The 19,612-nt window shown below is 35.2% G+C and overlaps 1 long non-coding RNA gene and 1 pseudogene across 4 annotated transcripts in view; one reads left to right on the forward strand and one right to left on the reverse strand.

Moving 5' to 3' along the window:
* Positions 1-773: 773 nt before the first annotated feature.
* On the reverse strand, positions 774-4,664 carry LOC146406836 (tyrosine--tRNA ligase, mitochondrial pseudogene; annotated as a pseudogene).
* Positions 4,351-19,612, forward strand: part of LOC146406837 (uncharacterized) — a 487,766-nt gene continuing 472,504 nt past the window's right edge. The window contains exon 1 of one of the 4 annotated variants that reach the window (XR_014841176.1): positions 4,351-5,072. This is a non-coding gene — a long non-coding RNA (uncharacterized LOC146406837). The remainder of the gene's footprint in view (positions 5,073-19,612) is intronic. The other 3 variants (XR_014841177.1, XR_014841179.1, XR_014841178.1) reach the window with 3 other exon arrangements.

The following is a 19,612-nucleotide window of genomic DNA, read 5'->3' on the forward strand; positions in this document are numbered from 1 at the left end:
TTCTATTTTTATAAATAACTTCTCATACAACTAGGATGATAAAGAGTTAGTGTCACTTATTACAAATAACTAAACCTTACATCATGAAATAAACACTTGTAATATAATAATTTTTATTTTTGATACTGGTATATGCTTCTCTATAAGAGTGATTTCTAAGACAGAGTTAAAATTAAAGATTACTTATTTGTATTCCATATTTTACAGATTTTTTTTTTATTGAGTGTATCCAACTATCTGATAATCTGAAGTCAATTGTCTCTCGGGCTGGTTTATTCCTATAGGAACTGACTTGAACTCCATGATTTCTAGGATTTTTATGTGTTTTTTTATAAGTTTGTCCTCTGGCTATTAAGTTATTCACTGCTATTCTCAATTAGTAACCTGTATATCTCCCCTTTCTTATCTGTACTTTCTAATTGCCCACAGTCTGAGATTTGTATACGCTTGATTGTTAGACTTGTGTGTAAACTGAGATAAAACAGTATGTGTAAAGATCTCAGAAAAGAAGACAGCTGTATTTTGCATGAGTTAATATTATCGAAGACCTCTATTTTGCCTTCTTCTAGATATTTGAGTTTGTTAGTGAGGTAGAGAATAGAGAATAGAGAAAAATGAAAGTAAATTGCAAAGGAAAGATTTGAAAAGAAGCTGTTGGAAACATTTGAGTATTTATGCAATGTTAGAAATCTCCAGAAGCTACCTCCCATTAATGAGCAAAATGAGCAGAGTACACTACACAAAATGTAAGTCTTGACTATACTATCACGATTCTAAGGAAGGGATACCGAAGTGTTTCTTTCGAACATCAGTCTAATATGGTACTCAGAGTTTGGTTCTGCAGGAGGAAAGATGAGGCCCTCTACTTCAGAAAAATATCTCTCCATCAGCTTCTGCCACTTGATATTCCTTTCCTGCATTTTCTTAAAATGGAGAAACCATTAACTTAACTTTTCAGAATGTAGAATATTATTTGAGGGCATATACACCCAAGTGTAGAAACCATCTGAATTTGCTGGTCTTGTACTAAGATATGACCCATCTACTGACTACCTTTATGTGATGAGAAGACCCAAGAACACCTTAATACAGAAAATCGTCATCTCTTCCCTCTCTATTCCATGGAAAATGGAGGGATGAACTGACCCAAGTCTACCATCCTAAGAAAGTATTTTTGGCTATGTTTTTATCCATTTGAACATTTAAATATACTGGCAATTCTGCCAGGTTCCAAGATGGTGCAGATAACCAGTACTTTTTCAAAACTGAGGCTTAACCCTTAAGGGAAATAGTTGCCCATGTAGGCTTCCAACCAAAGGCACGTTCCTCATTACAATCTGCTACCTATCTAGTTGACAATAAAATACATGTTGATTCTCACTCACTCTTGGTTCCTTTTATAAAGTTCCCTTGAAGATTTCATTGGAAGAGAGGCAACTGGCAACTCAAGACTTAAGACCCCATTCAATCTTTAAGCAGTATCATCAAACATATTTAAACTTCAAACTTGCTTCAAAAATTTCTAAATGCACATATGAATTGCTTTACTGAGTATCCAGTATAGATCTGGTGAAAATAATGATGAGTATGGATAGATTTAGAGCAATAAATAATGGAAAAAAAACCTTATATTTGTCAATCTCATTTAGTGAAATGGTAACATTTCATTAATCTCTGCCTTAAAGAAACATGAAAGGAACTCATATAGTGTTTTAGACACACTATACTCTTCAATGAAACTTTCTAAGTTCCTTTGCTTGTCTTATTTTCCTCAATTTGTTCCTCAATATTTTCATCAACCTATTTCACAGCAAAGCTGGAAGACATTGTGGCATAATACGTTATCAGTTAAATAACAGCATTCATTAAAAAATAAGTTCCTAGAAGGCAGAAACTTTGTACTCTGGGCTGTTTCATATTTAATGCATTTTTCTTTCATAGTACGAATGATTGTGATGATAATGCAGTGTCCAAGAGCAAAACAGCGCATGCCACAGTGAAGTTGTTTGGAAACTCACAGTTGTGAGATTGTAGTAGATGATGGTTGGCTAGTGTATATATGTCCAATAGGGGATAAAAATGAATTGTGTATGTCTTCCCACAGTGATCGGCTAACTAAAGGAAAGCATAAGTAATGTTTTAAATTCTAGAGATAACTGACAAAAGAGAACATAAAAATAGGTACTTACATGTTGTAAAGCACAAGGAGTCCAAAAAGGAACTTCTCTCCAAGAGATGAATAAATTGCTGTATAGAACCACGGTGCCCTTCAAAAGTAAAAAAAAACTGTTGCTCTAACTAGAACTAACTACTGGAGTAATAGTAGGGAAGGACGTGGGAAGAAGGTGCCAAAGAAGCAACACCAAGCCAGGTGTTCTCTGTAGAAGCAGCTGTTGCATAGTGATTCACTCTGCAAAAGTGATTTCTCAGGAACAGAGAAAGAAGGCTGAGTTTGTCCATGGCCAAGAATACTTCCTATTCATCTGAGCAATTCTGTGTGAATTGGGGAAGAGAGACAGTGTCTTCACTCCAAACTTATCTGAGATGGCAGGAGAGATGTGAAGAGGCAATGAGCTACTTCTGGGTCTGCTGCAAACTAGTGCTAAGATCTAGCACAGGTCACTTCAATTACTAATTAGACTTACTAACTTTAATACTAAAATTCTCTCTTTGTAGTACTTAACAACTGAAACAAGTAAATTTTTTTTGTTTTCCTCTGATCTCTGAATTGTTTCTTTTTCCCTGTACTTTCAAAACTCCAATTACAAATATATTAGCTAGCTTGATGCTATCGCATAGCTGAGACTATTGTTTTTTCTGTTTGTTTTCTTTATGTGATTGATTTTGAATAATTTATATCAACTTGCCTTCAAATTCTTGGAACATTTAACCTGTTATATCCAAGATGCTGTTAATTTCAGCAGATGGATTTTGTAGTTCAGTAATTTCCACTGGGTACTTAACTTTTTTTAAGGCTGTGAATAAATTCAATTATTTGGAAACATAGGCAAGGAACTGGAAAACTGAGTCAGGGACTTTCTGAAAAATCAAGTAGTGATTTTTGTTCTTTTCTCTGAAAAGAAATGATTTCTATGATAATTTCTAATGTGAACTATCATCTTATCTAATGCTTTTCTTCTTTTTGAGAAGAACTATTTACTTCCTAAACAATGAAAAAATCAGAAACTTTTGTTCTCAGTACCAGATTCTGCATTCCTAACGTGGACACTGGAGGCACTGTCGATTTTAAAACAACGATCCAACACTCTTTAGATCAGTGAGATACACAACCAGTATGAAGTATCCACAATTCCTTATACTATTCTTTTTCATTGTCCCTCCTCTTCTCCAAGAAATATAGAGCAAGAAGGGTAGCATAGTACAGACAGCATTTAACTTTTTCATAAAATGTAATTTTTTTATGAAAAAGTTAACCCAGGAAATCATTTTTCTAAGGTCGTCAATGTTTGCATTTCAGGAAATAAAATATTCCATCACTACACAAACACCTTATTTATTAACCAACCTTTATAAATTAAAAAATTACTTACAGTGTGAATCCTAAAGTATACTCCATTCTCTGTGCTGATTTGCATAAGTGAAGGTACAAGTTCTTTCTTATGTCTTGAGAACACATGATGGATGTTTGAACCACCAGGATTTTTCATCACAGCTGAAGACATTTCATTGTTTAGAAAATACTTTTCCATTATTAAGAGTGAAAGTTCCATTCTTAAGTATGTGTTGCCCAACAACTAAAACATTCTCAGGATTCCTTGTCTGTAATTACTATTGACTCCACCTTCTGTCATCTAATACCCTCAGAAACTACATGGAATGGCATTAGCTTTGCAGCAAGTATCTAGGACACTTGACCAAGGTTGAGACCTAAATCGGAAAATGAAGCTTCTTTAAACAATTCCTTTAACTCTTGACCAGACATGACCCCCAGTACTATTACAAACGGCTGGCGTACACTTTTTAGGAGAATTCAGCCCTTCTGGTCCAGGAACAAGTTGTTATTTCTGCTGCAATTCGTTTCTGAGGATGCCAATTTTCTGGCTCTTGGATATACAGCTGCATTATGTAGCCAATCTCTGTAAGCGGCTGAAAAGTGAGGAGTTCAGGTAACTTTCTACCGAATTATCTTGCTGGCGGACAAAGGACTGATACAATTCAAAGGGAGGCGTCTTAACTCTCCTTAGCCAAACAGCACTGCCAGACAACTTTATCAGTTTTGATCCAGTTGCACTTATAACTATGGGAACAGTGAGTCAAATACGTCTTTTCCAGTCAACTTGTGGATGATTCGAAACTGGACGTGATACTTCCCGGTGGCTGATCAGATACGAGACCCGACAGCCATATCGCTCAAACAGGCAGCACCTTGTATAAAAACGCTTCAGCTCCTAAGATCTCTGGGCTCTGGAGCCGGGTCTGAATGTTCATGCGCGAGCATCCACGTACCGATGCTTGGAAGTGCGGGGGGGGCTGCTGCCTAGGTCCACCCACAGGTAAAGAGCTACAGGTGAAAAGCTGCCAGCAATGAGGCGGGGGACCTGGGAAACCCCCCCCCCCCACTCCTGGGCACCCACAGCTTCGAGCTCTACATCGAGCGCCTCACGCTTCCAGTTTAGAGTGTTCAGGTCTCCCCAGCCGCCCATGGCACCTCCCGCTGCGCAAAAGTATCCTCCGCTCTGGAAGTGAAAGCGGCCCAGCAGTACCAGCAGACGCCCCGCTGGAAGCAGTGCACCGGCTGTGGGGCGAGGCCGCATAGAACAGTGGAGAAAACTGCCCGCCTTGACACAGAGGGAAGACGAGCCCTGGAAGTTCTATCTGAGTGCCCTTCTCCGGGAAGAACTTCTTAGCCCCTGAGCCTTCCCTCCGGCCAGCAACCCCTGCCTGCCAGGGTAGCTTCTTGCAGCCCGCCCCAGGAAAGGCCTGGGGCACCAAAACCACATGCCTGAGGGAAAGGATCGCAGCAGGACGACTCTTGGAGGGAGCACGAAGGGAATGCTGGGAGGTTGGAGGTCCCGCTGCACGCCCTCAGAACCAGCCTCCTACTCCATGCGGTGAGTTTTAAAAATTGTTGTAATAAAGTATATTAGAATTACAGAAAGTTATACAATTTTATTGGTATGTATGCGATATAAAAACCACCACAGTCAAGGTAGAAAACCTTTCTATCACCCTTAAAAGCATCTTTATACTCCTTTGTACCGTTTTGTGTTTTTTTTTTTCCCAATAGCCCCAGGGCACTGATAAACTTTCTGTCACTACAGATTATTTTTTGCTTTTAGGGATTATTTGCAAATGGAATCATGGGGTTAATAGTTGTATAGTTGTTTTCTGATTTCTTTCAACTAGAATAACCATTTTGAGATGCATATATATTCATCAATGGTTTGTGTCCCCTTCCTCCTTTTAAAATTTGGTATAAAAATACCACAATTAGTTCATTTATTCATCTGATCATAGACACTTTGGTTCCATTTTTGGACTATTGAAATAAAAGTGTTATGAGCTTTGATGTTCCCATCTTTGTACATATAAATTCCACTTATTTTGGGTAAGTACCAAAGAGTAATAGTATGTGTATGTTTAACTTAGTAAATAGCTAGTAGATATTTTCCAACATGGTTGTACCACTTACATTTCCACCAGTAGTATATGAGAGTTCAAGTTACTCCACATCCTTGACAACAAAAAGCATGGTAGGAGTTTTTTAAGCTATTTTGGTAATCTGTTTGTAGTGCTATCCCATTGATCTCTCATAAGTAATAATACTGCATATTTTTTGTGTGTTTATTGGCAATTTACATATTTTTTGTGACATATCTGAGGTTTTGTCAGTGTTTTAAAATCATGGCGTTTGTGGTGGTGTTATTGAATTTTAAGAGATCTTTATATATTTTGCATGTTTATTCTTGGTCTTATATATGTGTTATAAATACTTTCTCCTAATCTATAGCTTGCCTTTTCATTTTAATATCTTTCAGGAAGCAAAGAATTTCATGTTGATGAAGTCATATTTTTAGATAGAGAAATGTAACTATCTATCTCTATAGGTCTGTAGATACTATGGTCTACATTATTTGTGTTCTATTTGAGAAAATATTGTACATCAAATTTTAATGATTTTATTAAGAACTTTATAGTTTCTGATTAAATATTTAAATCTATAATCCATTCTGAGTTTAACTTTTGAGAATGGTGTGAAATAATGGTCACTTTTTAAAGAATATGTGATATCCAGTTATCCCAGCATAATTTGTTGAAAGTAATATAATTTTCCATTGAATTGCCTGAAACCTTTATCAACAACCAATTGACCAGACTTATGGAATCAATTTGAAGCTGTGCAGAATTGCAGAATGTTGTCCCCACATTTATAGAAGAAACTGAAAATTAATAACATATTCTAAACCATCAGAGGGATTGATAGGGAATTGGTTGATTACAAAGGGGCTACAAAAGAGAATTTTTAGGGTTATGTCCTGTATGAAACTGGATTATTGGGTACATAACTCTATACATTTTTCAAAACCCATAGAAAGTGGATTTTACTATATGCAAAATTTAAAATATCAACCAGTATGTCAAAGGATCCTAGGGTGGGATACAGATTGTGGTGACTTGTAAATCTAAATATATCACAACCTTATGATGATATGTCTTCAGTGAAGGGAGTTGGGGAGGAAAAAAAAAACTTACCTAAGTAACTTTGGAAACAGTGTTTTCACTGAATATTATAAGGCTGCAAAGAACCATATATAAATACTGTACATTAGTTATTAAATTCATTTCCCACAAAGGTATGGGTTCGCAATTCTGAAACTACTGTACATGTATTCTAGGGATAAACAGGTAAATAAATTACAGGTAATGGTAGCCAAGTTTTTTTTTTCTTTCTTTCTTTTTACTGTTTGACAAAAAAGTTTAAAATAAGCGAGAGGAGAGTCTAGAATGAGCCCTTCAGTGTTAGATTAGTATGGGGTATACTTTAGATGTGTGCATATGCTTGGCTTTGTGCAAGCACATCTGTTTCTTAGCTCTGTCCACTGAGAAAGGCTACACACAATGACACTCAGTAATAATGAACATGCCCAGCACTCAGCTCTTGGTTTCTAAACACAATTTTCCAGGAAGTGTAGCCAAGGTCCTTTAAGAAAATGGCTGATTCTAGCCTGAGGCTGGACAAATACAAGAAGATTTGGGAACACGTGTAGTGCAGAAAGGAAGTTGAAAAGGAAAGGAAGGGGAGGAAAAGAAAATTAGGAATATGTGGAAAAGGAAACAGAAGCCAGTAAAAACTACTCCCAGTGGCCACAGCTGGAAAATTTTGAGTGGTAAAATAAATGATAATATCTTGTTACAACCCAAAATATTAAATAAGTATACATGCATCCATGTTGATAAAAATAAATGGTCAAATGAATAAGTAAATGGAGAAGAATGAATAAATATTTCTTACTGAAGAATTCCATGTAATGCAAAGAGACAGTTCCTCTTCCAGGAGGTAGAAATTAGTTCCAGTTTGCTTGGGTATGGACTGGAATTAACTCCTTTGCAAGATGTTGAGTGTCATAAGGGCAAAATGGAAACTTTACAGAGGAACCTGGAAGACACCAACTAAACCAAGTGATCAAGGTTAACATCACCAATCATAGTCATGTTGATATTATATACCTCTGTCTATCATGCAATGAGAAGTCGTATCAGTTGGGATTCTCCAGAGAAATAGTAACAACAGTAGGTAAATTGATAGATGATTGATTGATAGAGAGAGAGAGAGATTTTAAGGAATTGGCTTACGTAGTTGTTGGGATTGGCATACTCATCATTATTTTCACCAGGTCTATGCTGTATACTCAGTAAAGCAATTCATATGTACATTTAGAAAATTTTGAAGCAAGGTTGAGATTTGAATATGTTTGATGATACTGCTTAAAGATTGAACGGGGTCTTAAGTCTTGAGCTGCCATTGCCTCTCTTCCAATGAAATCTTCAAGGGAACTTTATAAAAATTTCCCTTCTGGAAACTCAGGCAGATTCTGATTCTGCTGCCCTAAGGCCACATTCCTTCTTTTCTAGGAAATCTCAAGTTTTGCTCTTAAAGCTCTCAACTGATTAGATGATGGCCACCCACACTCTTTTACTTAATGTCAGCTGATTTTAGATGTCAGCCATATATACAAGGTACCTTTGCAGCAACATCTAACTTAGTATTTGATTTAAAAACTGGGTAAATAGCCCAGCCAAGTTATAGAAGATGAACCAACATAGAACTACATTTCACCTTTGTGGTATTTTTCTCCAAAATCTATAATAATCCAATGGAATCATGAAAAAATATCAGACACCACAAATTGAAGACAGTTCTACACATTGGTAGTCATCAAAAGTTTCACAGTCATGAAAAGCAAAAAAAAAAAAAAAAAAAAAAAAAAAAAAACAGAGAAGCTATCCCAGACTGAAGGAGCCTAAAGAGATATGAGAAATGAAACAGGGTATCCAGGATTCAATTCTAGAATGGAAATAGAACTATTTCTGCAAACAAATTCTATAGTTTAGTTAATAGTACTGTACTGATGTGAAACCCTTAATTGTCTCAAATGTATCATGGGGATGTAAGATGTTAAGATAGGAGAAAAATAAGTAGATGGTGTACAGCAACTCTGTGTACACTCTTAGCTAATGTTATAAGAATCTAAAGTTATTCCAAAAAAAAAAAAAAGCTTATTTAAAGATAAAGCAATAGAGCAACTGAAATATACTTTTATTATAGACAGAATCAGTATTAATATTTTATGTAAAAACAATCAGATAAATATGTTACATTTAAAAAATAAGCAAATGAAAAATAGCCAGTTACCTAAAGAAAATATTTAAATCCACTTGTAGTAAAAGTGACTTTAAAAACCTGAGATAACATTAAGTATTTATCAAATTTTCAAATATTCGTCTACTGACTACTCTTCAGATAGGGTGATAAGATCCATTACAAATATTGTTCAAACATGCATATTGGCACAGTATTTCCAGAGGAATATTTGGTATCCCATATCAGAAACTCAAGAGGTGCCTACCATGTGACGTAGCAATTACAGAATTAGACATTTAATCTGAGGGAAAAGATGAAAATAATTTATGTACACATATAAGAAGAAGTGAGAAACAAGGCATATCTACAAATAAGGAATTTGTTAAATATATAATAAACTCATGCTATGAAAATTACATAGGGAGTTCCTGTCGTGGCACAGTGGTTAACGAATCCGACTAGGAACCATGAGGTTGGGGGTTCAGTCCCTGGCCTTGCTCAGTGGGTTAACGATCCGGCGTTGCCGTGAGCTGTGGTGTAGGTTGCAGACGTGGCTCAGGTCCCAAGTTGCTGTGGCTCTGGCGTAGACCGGGGGCTACAGCTCCAATTTGACCCCTAGCCTGGGAACCTCCATATGCCGCGGGAGCGGCCCAAGAAATAGCAAAAAGACAAAAAAAAAAAAAATACATAGATATTAAATTATTTGATAGCAGTATTATTCACAGCTGTGAAAAGATGTGTAAAATATATTGATATTTTAAAAAAATGTTGCAAAACTCAATGTGTATGTAGTAGATTAAAATATGCAGTTATAAAGTACTTTTGTCTTGGATGTACAGTAAGATCTATTTATCCAGAAGTGCACTAAAATTACTTCAGAAACCCTCTATTTATTGTTGCCAAAAAAGTTAAATTCCCTAGGGAGTTCCCATTGTGGCTCAGTGGAAACAATTCTGACTAGGATCCTTGAGGACACAGGTTCCATACCTAGCCTCAGTCAGTAGGTTAAGGATCCGGCATTGCCATGAGCTGTAGGTTGCAGACGGGGCTCAGTTCTGACATTGCTGTAGCTGTAGCATAGACCAGCAGCTCTGATTGGACCCCTAGCCTGGGAACCTCCAAATGCCTCAGGGTGGCCCTAAAAAGACTAAATAAATAAATAAATAAATAAATAAATAAAGTTGAGCTCTCTAATTCATAGAAACTGAATCCCACCTGAATGCAATCGCTGTCTCTGTGATGAGTATTTAGTCCGTTCAAGGTTTTTCACTTCACTTTCTCCTTAGGACTACATGAGTTCCCAGAAGGACATGCAGTCTTAGGTTGCCTGGTTTGTGTGCTGTCTTCTGTTCTAGTGGCTTCTCTTGAGGGTAGCTCATTTCTCCTGCTCTATTCTGTTTTCAGTTTGGTTTTACTGATGCCTGTCACCATCCCTAGGGAGTTAGGCTTGGATTCCAAATCCCTTGTTTCTCTGTGTATGCAGGTTTAACCTCTGGCACTTCTGTGCTCCTGTAAAGATGATCATAGTAACTTTTTAACACATTTTTCCCCCTAGATTATGTGAGGTATGAGAAATATAAGGGGTTGTACTCATCTGTTTTTCAGCCATCGCCATTGTACTTTTTAGGCACTATACTGGCAAAAAAGTTTCTCTATGCAAATAACGTGCTCCTAGCTCTCTTAGGAGAGAGGAAAAGAAAACATTTTAAAACTTTTTAAAAATATTATCCTGTTAGAGTTAGTAGCATTCCCTTTGGGATGGGAAAAAATACGCATATGCAGAAAGAAATAACAAATAATTATATGCCCACGTACACAGAGAAATTACCTCTGCATAGCAAATATTAAAGATGAATTCTCTTTTTATGTGTATCAGTGTTTTCTAGTTTACTAATAAAAAACTGCAGATATTTATTTTTTAATAATTTTCCATAGGAACAATAATTCTTAGGTTCCTCCCTTCAAAATATAGTTTTATTATTTTTGGAGAATTTTTCATCCAGAACTCAAAGATCTTTTCCAGAGCTGTGTTGCAAGCTTTGTAATTGTTTTAGAATTGATTGCTATACGAAATAGGTTTATGTGTTCTGACAGTGTGTTAATACAATAAAAGGAATTTTTAGTAGCAAAGGAGTTACAATTTTTCATTGGTTGTAATAAGTTTTTTTTTTTTTTCTTTTCATTGCTGTCTCTTTGTAGATAAAATGGGATTTCATAAGCTCTTGTTTTTCAACATTGGTTTTTAGGAAATTTTTTCATCAGGATGCCTTGTTCAAGGCTAAATACAGCTCAGAGGAAAATACATCCAAAAAAGCCTTAAAAGATTTATTGTGTTGTGCTTAATGGGAAATATTGTTACAGTAAAAATACATTGTAAGTTGTAACCTTGAATGTTTGTTTACCAGGATACTTGAAAGTAAATAGATAAGCTGCTTTTCCTTTGGTATCTATGCAACATTTTCAGAATAATTTTATTGGGAATTAAGTATCTGTTTTAACTATATATATATATATATATATATATATATATATATATAAAATTTATTTGCTTTTTAGGGCCACACCTATGGCATATGGAAGCTCCCAGGCTAGGGGGTCAAACGGAAGCTGCAGCAACTCAGGGTCTGAGTAGCATCTGTGACCTACACCACAGCTCATGGCAATGCTGTATCTCCAACCCACTGAGCAAGGCCAGGAATTGAACCCGCATCCTCATGGATACTAGTCAGATTCGTTTCTGCTGTGCCACAATGCTCCCAAGAATATTTTAAATTTATATTCACATGTACGCTATGAAGTTTGGAATGTTCATCATCTAGTACTAGAAATGTTTTATTAGTTTTACATGTACTACACAGTCCTCCCTGCTGTCATTGGTTTCTTCCTCACTTTTAGTTTTTAAGTACTATTTGTGAAGTTTTATAGATGCACAAATGTGCACACCAAAGGAAACTAGTGTAACAATGTTCACACCAAAGGAAACTAGTGGAAAGTAGCTGATAGAGACCACTAGCAATGGCTTATCTAATGCTGCTTTGTTCAGCCATCCCTCTGTATCTGCAGGTTCCACATCCATCCCATACAGTCAATCCAAGCTGATCAGTAGTTTATTGAATCCCTGGATACGAAACCCATAGATATGGAGAGCTGACTTGTATTATATATTTTATTTAAGAGACTTAGGCATCAGATGATTTTGGTCCATGTGGCAAAAGGTCTTACAAGCTTTACTTATAAACACAGTCATAGGAACACACTTTGGAATGGAACCAATATGCGAAATGAAGACTTTGTATACACATTTGCTCTGCCAATAGAAAACGGTAAAGAAATAAGGAGTCTTGCATGGCAGTCAAAACCTCCTAAATATTTATCAGTTGGTAAAATAAAACCTAGCACAGGGCAGGCCTGGACAGGATAAATTTCTCAAGTTCAGTTCCCTACTCTGTACCTATCAACTAGATGACTTGAGTAAGACATATCCCTCTGTAGGCCCCTGCTTTCTGGTTTAGCCCTGGACACTGGCTAGCTTAAGGATTTTTACCACAGGCAGGGGAGAGACTACTAGGACTGCCTCATTCATTCAACAATCACTGAAGTCACCAGAGAGATAGTTTCAATCAAAATCACATATGGCTCTTGTCTAAAGAATAATGTAGTCTAGTGAGGGTGATAAATAATAACAATGGCTAATATTTATTAGTTAATAATAACCAGTCATAGAATAAACATTTATAATTATATGATTACTACTGCTACCAATTATTATTATTTTATATAGCTAACTTGTTTTGAGTTATTTTGCAGAAAATTTCAAAAGATTTTAATTGATCCAATTCTCAAATGAACTTGTGTGGTAAATACTATCACTACCTTCACCTCAGAAAATCTGGGGCACACAAATTTTCAGTAGCATTGCCAATTTCCAGTAGCTGGTGAACTGGGATTTAAACCCAGCATGTTACCTTTCACTGAGTAAATAAATACATGTGTAGTTAACAGTGTAATATTAGTTCTCCAAAAGAAATGAATCTGGTGCAATGAAAGGTGGTTAAAAAGGTGAGATGTTCAGCATATATGCCATTGGTTAACCAGAGGAAGCCCCTCTGAAATGTGAAGGCTAAGAAGGAAGAAGCCAAATGAAGTGCAGTGGGAGGGTAGCTTAAGGGAGAAATAATAGCAAATGAAAAGATTCAGAGGCAGGAAAAAAAATTGCCTGTGAGTGTAATTGAAATGAGGCATTTGGCTGTGAGAAAGTGTACATGAGAAAAGATAATTAGATTGAGTCCAAATTGGGCAAGTAGGCAGGTCCTGGGTCCAATTTCCCTTACACTCACCAAAGCCCTCCCAACCTACAGTAAAAACTCATTAGATATGTTATGCTGATGTAAGTGCATTACACATTTGAATCATGTGGAAGCAAAATAAAATTTGAGTACAGTTCACATTTGGATTATATAATTCCTAGGGTTGTTTCAAACCTTAGAAGCCTTGAGTTTTGGAAGACTCAAATGTTTTCAAAATAATTTACTGAGTCTGTGTGTCTAGGAAAATATGATTATATCTCACCATCAACTGCTCCCCTAAATACATCTATCTCATATCCATATTTTTGAGTATGTTTTCATTCATCTAGATATACTTATTAGTGCCTACCTTGAACCAAACAGTAAAAATCTAAGGGATGCAAATATGATCAAGATAGGTTTGATTGCTGCTCTGATGGAGCTTATAAGCTAATTGAGACAACGGATAGTTAACTACATAACTAAAATATATTTTATTTTGTTTTATCTTTTTAGGGCCACAGATGCAGCATATGGAAGGTCCCAAGCCAGGGGTCAAATTGGGGCTATAGCCACTGGCCTATGCCACAGCCACAGCAATGTCAGATCCAAGCCACATCTGTGACCTATAACACAGCTCACAGCAATGCCAGTTCCTTAACCCACTGAGCAAGGCCAGGGGTTGAACCCACATCCTCATGGATACTAGCTGGGTTTGTTACCACTGAACCTTGAAGGGAACCCCCATACATAACTAAAATAAAATATGATAGGAGAAGTAAAGTATTGAGAACACTTACAGAGCGGGGACAGAGAGAGGTTTCCAGAGTGAAGTAATGTCTAAGTTGAGATCTGAAGAAAGAGTAGAAGTTAGGAAAAAGGTTTGTGAAGAATAGTAATTTAGCTCAGACATTGGCAAACAGCATCTAGCCCACACTCTTTTTTTTTTTTTTTTAAATAACACTTTGTATGACCATTTATTTTCTTTTTGTCTATGGTGTGTTGATGCTACTGCAGCAGAATTGAGTGGTTGCAGCCATGACTGTATGACTCATAAAACCGAAAATATTGATTCTCTGGTCCTTTACAGGGAGTATTTGCTAATCTCTTGTCTAAATAGATGGGAAGGACTAGAGATGAATGAAAATGGAGAGAATACCAGAAGTATAATAGCATGATAGCCTAAACTAGAGCAGCAAAGATGAGAATCCTGACACCACTATCACATACCCTCACCCCCCCAACAAAATAGAAAGATGTTAGAATACAAAAATGTTTTGAAGCAGAATCAACAAAACTAGGCCACAGTTATAAAGCCAGTAAAGAGTCCTGTTTAGGGATATTGATTACAGGAGAAAAAATTTTGGATTGAAGATGTAGCTTTATGACTTAGCAGCATGTGGATGGTAATTGAAATCATGAAAATGAGTAAGATTCATCCATTCATGCCTTGGGATATAATGTGTAAATGAGGATCTTAGATAAATCCATATATATGGATTTATATGTATATATCAGCATTTAAGAGTTAAGTGGAGAAAAATGAGACTGTGAAGAACGTATTGACTTGGAAGACAAGGGGTCAAACTGATTCAAAAGGCATGGCCAACAATGTTGAATGTTCATTGTGCAGGGTGTTTATTAAGGAGTACTTGAAGGATTTCCCAGCTTTGGGAAAGAGAAGAAAGGAACATTATTGGATAGAAAGAAGAGGAACTATAGTACAGGTTTAATGACAGCCTTGGCTGATCCACAGGGAGCTGTGGAGCTAGAACAACAGTTCTACAATGATCAGTCCCTGGATTTGTGCTTCCCCGGTAAAGGTAGGAGAAGGATTTTCAGCTGGAGACTGTCTGGCGACAGCACATGCAGCACTTTAAAATTAAGTCCTTCCTAGAAGGAGAATATGGAAATCATTGTGCATGTACTTATGTTCATAGGTATTTTGAGATAAACTTCAGAGTGTCTCTTTCTTAATGGCTTTGATATTTTTCCTGAAAAAGTTAATGGAATCCTTCTGAGTAGTCCTTAAACTTGAAGGGAAGTAGTTGGAAGTATTCACATAGAGATGACAATCATTATTTCTGTATCATCTCCGGTATCACTAGCAGATGATTCCTGAATTTGAAGTCTGGCTTCTCTATTTACTGTATAATCTTGGTCAAATTATTTCTCTCTCTGAGATCTACATCTCTCATCTACACAATAGAGGCATAGTAGTGCCTGACATGTTATGATAAAGACAGAATGAATTAACATTTGCAAGTAACTTAGAACAGTTCCTGATACGTAGTAAATGCTCGCTAAGTTCCTGATATGTAGTAAATACTCGCTAACTATTATTATTCTTAATTTCGCTAGTTATTACTGTTATCCATTATGTGTGTAACATAATACGCTTATTTTTTCTAAATAACACTTTATGTGATCATATATTTTCCTTTTGTCTATGACATATAACTCAGCTATATTTCATGTAAAACACATATACTAGGTGAGCACAGTTATTTTAATTTTTAAGAGGAGAAAATTGAGGCTCAGGAAGCTAAAGAAAGAGTACTGAATCACTGAGGTGCTTAATAAACCAAAGGTATCTAAATGGCAGTCCACTGACATTAGAAAACTATAAAATATCCCCTATCCATTCATAATGTACAATATTATTCACAAAAATATAGCAATGTATTATCCCTGGGAAAAATAAAGCAAATTTGATTCAGGTTATTACCAACTTTCTCATGTATAATAGGATAGCTCAAATGATGATGAACCAAATTATTATGGATTTGCATGACATTAAAGTTGTACTACATTCATTTTCATAAAAATAATTTAAAGATTGATGTATTGTATGTAATATAAATTCATTCAACATCCTTTTATGACAACCACTCTGCACAGGTTTGGGAAACTAAGCTAAACAGGACAGAAGACCAACCCTTAACAATGCAGTAGTTTAGAAGAAGGGACATAAAAGAATTGCCTTAGAAAGAAAAAGAAGAGCAAATACTGTGGTCAGTACGACATTAGAATCACACACTAAACTTAGAGGAACCATGATGCAGAATCTAACTTACTTTAGATAATGGTTTAAGTCAAGTTTCATGGGTGAAAAAAGAGAAAGCAGTACTCACAGCTAGCTGCATTTTGGTGGATGATATTTTTAGAACTAGCTTGGTTATTTTGGTGTGGAATTGCGGTATTGTTTTGGAGAAATTTATATTATTTTTTGAGAGCCTTCTTCCAGAGCAGTTTGTGTGTCCTGCCAGTCACATGGGTCAAACCCCAAGAATCTGTGAAGTGAGAGTTGTGGTAACCAGATCATGAGTACATCCATTTCAGCAGCATACCTAATAGGGAAAAACTGGAAATATTCTGATAGACTCACGTAGAGGGTTATAGTAAAGACGTTAACAATAGTGTAAAAGAATAATAGACTCTGTGTACTGACATGGAAAGGGTATACTTTTAAGTAGGAAATAAAAGCAATTCTTGGAAAATCAAATAAAATAAAACATGATTTTATTTAATGATTTAATTTGTATATGCATATGTGTGTATAAAATGTAAATGAATGCAAATATTGTTTATGTGATACTAAAACTGAAGAAAGAGGTTGAAATAATATGTACTAAATTTTTATAATGAGTTTCCTCCAGGGTGGAAAGTAGCTTTAAGAGACAGGGGAAGAGAAAGGATACTAACATATTTTACATCATTTTAATATTTTGAAAATTAGGGAGTTCCCATTGTGGCTCAGTGGTTAACAAATCCAACTAGGAACCAGGAGGTTGTGGGTTCGATCCCTGGCCTTGCTCAGTGGGATAAGGATCTGGCGTTGCTGTGAGCTGTAGTGTAGGTCACAGATGCGGCTCAGATCCCACGTTGCTGTGGCTCTGGCGTAGGCCGGCGGCTGCAGCTCTGATTAGACCCCTAGCCTGGGAACCTCCATATGCCGTGGGAGCAGCCCAAGAAATGCAAAAAGACAAAAAAAAAAAATTTTTTTTTGAAAATTATAAAATAATTTGTGATTCATGTATTAATCATAAATACTTTAAAATAAAATGTATTATCTTTCATGTACATCTCGTACATAGCAGGTATTCAGCATATATTTATTAAATGAATTTTAAAATGCAAGTATTTATAATATGTGTACCATCTATTTATGTTACTAATATTTGATTATTGCTTGACCTACTTCCTTTTAGAATCATTAAGTCAAATTGATTATGGTAAAATTTTATTCACTATTTGGGGAGTAAAACTTGGGATAAAATTTGATATGCCCCAACACTGCAACTTAGGATTTTGAGCTCAGTTTGATGAGGCAAAAAGTCCAGTTTCAAATCCTGTTTTTGACATTTAGTCTTTATGCAGTTCTGTACAAATAATTTAATTTCTCTTTATGTGAAGTTATTTCTTTAAAAAAGATAATAACTAATATATATTTTATAAATTTTTATGTGAAGAATTCTTATCAACATAAATTCTCTCTTTTAAGTTGTCATTTGTAATCTTCTCTAATAGAACACATTTTACCAAAATGACAAACTTGGTTATATTTGATTATTGGAATCATTGATAAAGAAAGGAAACTATGCCAAAAAAAAGTTAAGCTCTTTATAGAGCCACAAATCCTTTGCCGATGCTTAATAGCAATTAATGAATGAATGTTCAGAAGGGCCCCTGTATCCACACATTCTCTCTTCTAAAAATCAACCTATAACATTTCCTTCTTAGCTACTATCCTTTTTCTTAATTCTTAAAACACGAAGGTAGTAAATTTCACAATATTGGCAAAAGAATTTCCAAAATTTAGAATAGCATATACTACACATTATTTGATCCCTATAATGTAACTGGGTAGAGCTTTTATTCTCTTTCATCACATCATAAAATATTCAAGGGAAAACAGCTTATTATTTCTATATGCATTCCCTGTTTGATAGTGTCATTATAATATACTAATGAGTGGTTTTTAAAAGCACTAACTTAAGAAAATTTTCAACTAAATTTTATTTCTTCAGTTATAAGCAAACATTTAATAAAACCTTTTAATAAACTCAATGTGAATTTGTGTTATTATAGATAATTGGAGTTACAATTAAACCCACAAATCTAAGAAACAAGGTCAGTTTTGTACATGCAATAAAATAATATACATAATTGTAAGGGGTAATATACTTCTGAAATATGTCTAAGTATATTAAACCATATAGTACATGTAACAGAGAAAAATATTTCTGAGCTAATTTAGAGACTCTGCCTAATTATTGGATACCAGTTCAAAGAAATTAGACTTGAAGTTTTGGTATTTTCTCCATTCCTAGTAATCAAAATTAAATATAGGTATTTATAGCAGGGCATCCCAAATAATTAATTTGTTTCATTTCCAGTCAAAGGAAATAACGGCTACTGGGGAAAATATTGTCATATAGGTCAAATAGAGGAATCACAGAAACTGAGAATGGGTTATGTAAATTTAAATATAAATAAAACAGTTTTACTTGGCCAAGGGTAGATGGGCAGGTAGTGTCAGGGGATTTGTATTTCTAGTCTACTGATTTTGAGGCTATGAAGTGATGTCTATATATTATTTTTCATCATGTATCCATAATTTACTACCAACATTTTAGAAAAATTTCTGGTCAATATCTTTTATAGATGAATATTTAAGTTTCTATTTCCTTCAAGAATCTCACATGCCAGATGTCAGCCTCTCATATAAATCAAAAGTAAGCCAGCAAAAGATGTAAAGACATTTCTAGAACAATATCCAAAATTGGTGGTAACTTAGCTTATGGGTTCTTTGTAAATAATATCTGGTCCTGAGATTTTAGTTTTTATAGGAACAGAAGGAATATTTTGTCTAGATATCAATTATTTTTATTAAAATATAAATATTAATTTCCTATTAATTAGGCACGAGGCAAATAGATTTACATATAGTACCATATGTAATACTTGAAATGGGAAAATTGGGAATATGCCGGGTTTATATTCCCACTTACATATTTCTCCATATATAGTATTTGTTACAATGCCTTATACTTTATACAAAGCAAACTAAAAGGGTAGAAAATATTCTTCAATAATAAACAAAAATTTAAGAATCATTTGCAGGCATGTAGAAAGTTTTGTTACCATGTTTTTCTGCAGGCTTCCAGAAATGTAAATTAAATATATTAATATACCTATACTGACTGACCTTTTTGACATCACTTTTTGCAGTGGACAATTTTATTTCTGTCACCTATTTTTTACTATTATAGGTATTTTACATTACTGTATAACTTTTAGAAGCAGCTGGTCATTTTCTCTTCTCTTCCTCCAAAACAAATTAGTTAATTAATTACAAATTTAAAAGCCTACCGGTATTTTGAATAGAATTGCCAAGAGTCAATTGATCTATTTGGAGGAAACTAACATCTTAACAACATGGTATATCTTACCATTTACTTAGATCCTCTTTTATTTATTTCAACAATATTCTTTAGTT

Source organism: Sus scrofa, chromosome 1 (genome assembly GCF_054392235.1).
Source record: "Sus scrofa isolate SSC_HxYL_T2T_F1_AM1 chromosome 1, Sscrofa_HxYL_maternal_Yorkshire_Landrace_v2.0, whole genome shotgun sequence".
In the NCBI taxonomy this organism is placed as follows: domain Eukaryota; kingdom Metazoa; phylum Chordata; class Mammalia; order Artiodactyla; family Suidae; genus Sus; species Sus scrofa.